The 6,434-nt window shown below is 41.9% G+C and overlaps 1 pseudogene; it reads left to right on the plus strand.

The window, feature by feature from the left end:
* The first annotated feature begins 1,936 nt into the window (after nucleotides 1-1,936).
* LOC129677722 (E3 ubiquitin-protein ligase RNF220-like) lies at nucleotides 1,937-6,090 on the plus strand (annotated as a pseudogene).
* Nucleotides 6,091-6,434: the final 344 nt, after the last annotated feature.

The raw sequence follows: 6,434 nt of genomic DNA on the forward strand, positions 1-6,434 counted from the left end.
GGTGGGATACAAAGTGAATAACGTGTAATTAATAAAAATAAAAATTAAATATATCTTTTTAAAAAAACCTCATTGGTTAAGCCTCATTCTTCACTGTGTCACTTGTCTTTCCCTTGTCTTGCTATGCAAATGTTTCTGGTGTCTGATTCATCCATCTATATGGATGTTTCCTGAAGAAGAAACACAAATCAATTCTCAGAGTTATCAGTATTTATCCATTTGGTGTTTCAGCCATGTATCCTCCATGTCCCATAAGCCCTGCAAAGCTTGTGTATACAAGCAGATTTTTATATCTACTCCAATTCTGAGCACTCTGATGTTTTTCTCCCCTATCTCCCTCATCTGTTCATGTGTCCAAGTCTACCATCTTGTGTGATAAATTTTTTCATGCTCTGTGTGGCTCATACATAAAATTCACAAGGTACAGTTTCCTTACCCTAGTGTCACAAAGCTAATCTGTCACTAACCAGGACAATGACATCATCTCATATATCTGTCTTGCCTCATCTTCATCCACATTACATTGCTCTTTGGTATCTCTAGTTTTGCTTCACCTATGGGGGTAACTTTATTACATATATTTATTTATTATGGTATGTGTGCCTGTGGGCACACGAGGGCAGCATGGTGTGGCGCATGTGTGGAGCCCAGAGGGAAAGTATGGAAGTTGGATGATACATTCCATCATGTGGGTCCTTGTGGTTGTACTTAGGTTGTTAGGTTTGGTGTCAAGCACCTTTACCATTGGGCCACCTCTCCCCTTCCTTTGGCAATAACTTTCATAAATGACACTTCAATCTTTACCTTTTATTCAGGTATGACATTCTCAAGATCACCAGAATAGCTTCATAAATATAATCATGTCTCTGATACATAAAAGAAAAAAAAGTAATCTCTGCCTTATTAAAAAAAAAAAAAACTCCAGCTAAACATTTTAAACAAAGGAATATTTATGTTAAACCCCTAGTGCCAGGCTCCCTGCCAAATGGCAGCCTTGAAAGTCCATGTGGTCTGTTCCAGATTTTTACTTGTACATTTTACGTCATCTTTTCCAAATTTCAGCTCATAATATTACCTTTTAAATGGTCTTTTTTTTTCCTCTTTAAAGGCAGCCCTTTACCTATGGCTTTGTCCCCGGAGCATGGAGACCCTATTGACTCCTCGAGTCTTTCGCCTCCCATTCATGGGTATCTCTTAGGTCTACTTTGATACTAAACCACGCCATGTCTCACAATATCTCCCACAACTATGCTAACCACAGGATTCATTTCTGTCTTAAACTGTTAGAATCGCCTCTTTTTCTTACCTTCTAAACTGAGTTTATGAAGCTGGAGCAGTAATTGTGCAATCAATAGTATTGACTGTGCACCTAGAGGAAAGAGGTTCAAATTCAGTACCACATGGTGGCTCACAACTATGTGTCACTCCAGTGCCAGGGGATCCAACACTCTCTTTGGCTTCCGTAATCACCAGGCACACACACGGTGCCCAGACACGCATGCAGGCAAAATAGTTATACACATAGAATAAGAATTAAAAATTTTTAAACTGAATTTAGTAATTATTGATTCCATGTTAGCTGTTTACTGGCTTGCCGTCTATTGTGTTTCATATTTTGACTCAGTCATTGAATGAGTTTATAGTGCACATTTTCATATATGCTTACAGCTCTTCATGTGTAAGCTAAGAACCTTATAATATCTCCATTTGCTTTCTAGTTTATACATATGCTTATATATATGCTTATATACACAACTATAAACTTCATGTGCTGTCAAATAGTTACTACTGATAAAGAGAAATACAGAATTATGTTTTTATATTTCTCCAGGCATATTTACCATTATCTGTGTTCTATGTCCTTGTCCATATATCAAAAAGTCCATCTGCTATCATATTCCTGTGTCAAAAAATCTTCATTTGAAAATTCTTGAGCATGAATTCACAGGTAAGAACATCTCAGCTGTCTTCCATCTGCTGTCTTTACTCCATGTCATTTTATGAGATTATTTTGCAAAGTACAGAATTTCTTCCAATTCTTATCCCAGGTACACAGCTTAAGACAAAGGCATAAATTTGGTCCCTGTTGCTTTTTCATGACTGGAAGCTCAAAAGCCAGAGCAATTCTTTAAAAATGTAAATTAGACCATGCCATTATACTGCCAATAAAATCATTCCAATAGTTTCTCAACTCTCTCATAATAAAATCCCACGAATTTCTCCCAAGAAGGGGTCTGAAATCCAGTGGTTAAATAAGCTTTATATTAAATCCTTTCTTGGAAATTCAGAGTTCTTGTCATCATAAGAAAGGGTGGGAGAACTTTTATGATAAAAATTCATCATCTTCCAAACTTGTGTAAACATAGTTCTAAAAAGACAGCAGACCTTTGAACATTCCTTAGGATACTTTGTTGTGGAGTCTTCAGTTTTCAGGAAGAAAGTATAACCCAGTATGTTCAGCTTCTCCAGAGAGACTGAAGAGTGGGAGGGCCACATAGGATTAAGAGTATCTTTTGACTGTCTCTGACATGAACTGATTGGCCTGCTCTTTGATCACCTTCCCCTGAGGGGGGAGCAGCCTTACCAGGCCACAGAGGAAGACAATGCAGCCACTCCTGATGAAACCTGATAGACCAGGATCAGAAGGAAGGAGAGGAGGACCTCCCCTATCAGTGGACATGGTGAGGGGCAGGCTGGGGGAAGGAGGAGCGAGGGTGGGACTGGGAGGGGAGAAGGAAGGGGTTTACAGGGGGATACAAAGTGAATAAAGCATAATTAATAAATATTAAAATACAAACACATTTAATAAAATTTTTTAAATAGAACATCTTTCTTGATTTAAAAGTAAAGTCCATGGGGTAGACATAATGCTCTTTCTTCATTACTCATGTAAAGGAGTCAGAGTTACCTAGAAGACCACCCTTTGAAGGTGTCTATGGTGTTTCCAGGAAGATTTAACTGAAGTCAGAAGACAGACTGTCAGTGCAGGTATCACAGACTCACAGGCTGGAGTCCCAGGCTTAAAAAGGAGAAAGCAAGTTGGGCACCAGATTCTAAGCATCACTGCTTCCTGAATGATGGAATAGTGTGCCCAGCCACCTCACACTCCTGTCAATATGCCATTCCCACCATGGTGGGTGTAATCTTCAAACTGTGAGACAAAAGAAGCCTTTCCTTCCTTACCATAGCATTTTTTAAATCTTTTGTAACAATGTGAAAAATTCACTAATATAGAAGATATATCTGTTTTCATATCCCCCACTAGAGGAAAGTGGCAAAAAAATAAATAAATAAATGAATAATTCTGTTCTAGAGGTATTCTTGCTACATCTATATATATTTTTTAACAATTTTATTATATTAATCACAGGTTATTTACTTTGTATCCCAGCCGTAGCTCCCTCTCTCATTCCCTCCTAATCTCACCCTCCCTTCCTCTTCTTCTCCCTGCCCCTTTCCAAGTCTTCTGATAGGGGAGGACCTCTTCTCCTTCCATCTGACCCTAGCTTATCAGGTATCTTTAGGACTGGTTTCCATGTCCTCCTCTGTGGCCTAGCAAGTCTGCTCCTCCCTCTGGGGTTGGGAGAGGTCAAAGAGCCAGCCATTGAGTTCATGTCAGAAATAGGCCCTGTTCCCCTTACTAGGATACCCACTTGGATACTGAGCTACTATGGGCTACATCTGAGGAGGGGTTCTAGGTTGTATCCATACATGGTCCTTGGTTGAAGAAACATTCTCATAAAAGACCTCTGTGCCCTGATATATTTGGTCCTTGTGGAGCTCCTGTCCTCTCCAGGTCTTACTAACTCCCTTCTTTCACATGATTCTCTGCACTCTGCTGAAGGTTTGGTTATGAGTCTCAGCATCTGCTTTGATACACTGCTAGGTAGAGTCTTTCAGAGGCCCTCTGTGGTAAGCTCCTATCCTGTTACTTGTTTTCTTCTACTTCCAACGTCCATCCCATTTGTCTTTCTAAGTGAGGATTGATCATCTTACCCCGGGTCTTCTTTCTTGTTTAGCTTCTTTAGGTGTACAGATTTTACTATGTTTATCCTATCTTATAGGTCTAGTATCCATTTATAAGTGAGTGTATACCTTGTGTGTCTTTCTGCTTCTGGGATTGCTCACTCAGGATGATCTTTTCTAGGCCCCACCATTTGCCTGCAAATTTCATGATTTCCTTGTTTTTAATTGCTGAGTAGTATTCCATTGTGTAAAAGTAGCACAATTTCTGTGTCCATTCCTCCATTGATGGACATCTGGGTTGTTTCCAGGTTCTGGCTATTACAAATAAAGCTGCTATAAACATGGTTGAGCAAATGTCCTTGTTGTGTACTTGAGCATCTTTTGGATATATGGCTAGGAGTGTTATAGCTGGATCTCGAGGAAGCAGTATTTTTCAAGAAGCTGAAAAAGAAACACTAAAAACCAGCTTCTGTGTATTAAAGAGGAGTGACCTACCATGATTAAGAGCTCAGACTACAAAGTAAGGCTCTCCAGCTTCTTTAAGGATCAGTTGTAGCCTGTTGGAAATGTGAATAAGTATGAGCTGTAAGACATAAAGTTGTGGCCAGAAATAAATGTGAGCATCATACTCAATCACATAGCAAATTCTTATTAAGCATTAGCTTGTGGGTTATTTGTACAAAGAAAATAAAAGGCACAGAAGGAAGAGAACCCCATGGTTTCTTAGTTAAAATTAAGTTTTATTAGCAAAGGAAGACTTTCATAGAGAAAACACGCAACCTAACCCCCCCCCCATATATTACATCCCAACAGCAGTTTTCCTTCTCTCTTCTCTTCCAAGTCCCCTCCCCATGTCCTCTCACTCCTAGATCCACTCCTCCTCCATTTTCCTTCAGAAAAGAGCAGGTCTCACAGGGATATCAACCAAATGTGGCATAACAAGATGCAATAAGACTAGGCACGTACCCTCATAACAAGGTTGGACCTGGACAAGGCAACCTAGTAGGAAGAAAAGGGTCCCAAGAGCAGGCAAAATAGTCAGAGACAAGATCACATGATCAGGGCCAACATGGCTGCTGCTGCCTGGTCCACAGGACCATAGGTTGGGCTTAGGGCAGCACCTTCCAGTGGCCTTGAGGGTCCAATTAAAACAGCTCCAGTGGCTTTGCTGAGGGCCAGGAGTGGTGGGGAGTAGGCAGACAGCAGGAGGGAGGAATTAGACCTTCCTGCCAACCAGCAAACCTGACTGAATGCTCAGCTTGGGAAAATGAAACATAGGAAACAAGATGAAAGGCAACCGTCCACTGGCAGGATCAGAGCTTAAGAGAGAAGGTTCCTACATGTCTGAGGATGATGAAGTGAACATCAAACACGGGAACAGCAACCGCTTTGAGGAGTATAAACGGTGTGGGCCACCATTTATGCTGGCCACCACAATCCCACAATCCTGGAAGGTGGCTTCCAAGGCTCTGACTTCATCATGTGTCATGGCAAAGAGAATCCAGATAGTGATGCTGACCTGGATGTGTTTGGAGATGACACTCTGAAATACCGGAAATCACGATACACAGAGGCCTATGTCCTCCCTTGCATAGAAGACCCTGGTGAAGCCAAGGAGGGAGAGGCACTCTGGGGTGCAGTCCTAAATGGCAGCTCCCCCACCCTTGCCTCCAGCATCCACATCACACCTGAGTTCTCTAAATGAGCCAGTCATGAGATGCTATCCACCAGCAGTGGTAAAAGCAGCAAGCAGGAAGCCATAAGACGGTCTGCAAGAACAGTGACATTGAGAAAAAAATACTGAAGGTTCAGCTCTAACTACATTTGGGGCCCTGTAGGCTTGAGTTAGGAAGCTTGAACCACAGCGTTGTCAGGGGGAGGAGAGAGGCTGGAGGGGCAAACAATACAAATGTCTCATCCGCGTGGACTCGTGATGCCCCTGACATTGATCCAGTGTTGCATGTGTACTGCGAAGAGTGCTAGCTGCAGTCTCTGGGTCCCAAGAAGCTGTGCACTCAGTGCAAAGCCATCACAGCACCTGGAGACCTGCAGAGAATCTACCTGTCAGGTAGCCATCCAGATAGGCCTTGCCTCAAGCAACTTCATCTGCCCCAGCCTCTGTGACTGTGACTCCCCTCTCCCTTTGGACATACTTGCACACAGGTTCCCTGTGTACATACATGTGCATACATAAATAGAGAACAGCTCTCCCTGCTTGCTCCTTCAGAACTTGGGGACCATACCTCTTTTGGCTCTGTTTTCATGGTGAGGCAGGAAGTTGGGTTGAGGAGTAGAAGGGCAAAACACTTGAGATCTATCCCCTAGACTGGCTGACAGACATGCAAACACCAGACTGAAGCACATTTAATACAGACTGTGTATGTTTACAATGTTGTGTATAAATGGGACAATTTGCCCTCTACCACCTCCCCTTTGGTTGTATGATTTTCTTCTTTTTTAATGATTCC

This window comes from Psammomys obesus, unplaced genomic scaffold (genome assembly GCF_907164565.1).
Source record: "Psammomys obesus unplaced genomic scaffold, mPsaObe1.curated_primary_1811, whole genome shotgun sequence".
Classification (NCBI taxonomy): Eukaryota; Metazoa; Chordata; class Mammalia; order Rodentia; family Muridae; genus Psammomys; species Psammomys obesus.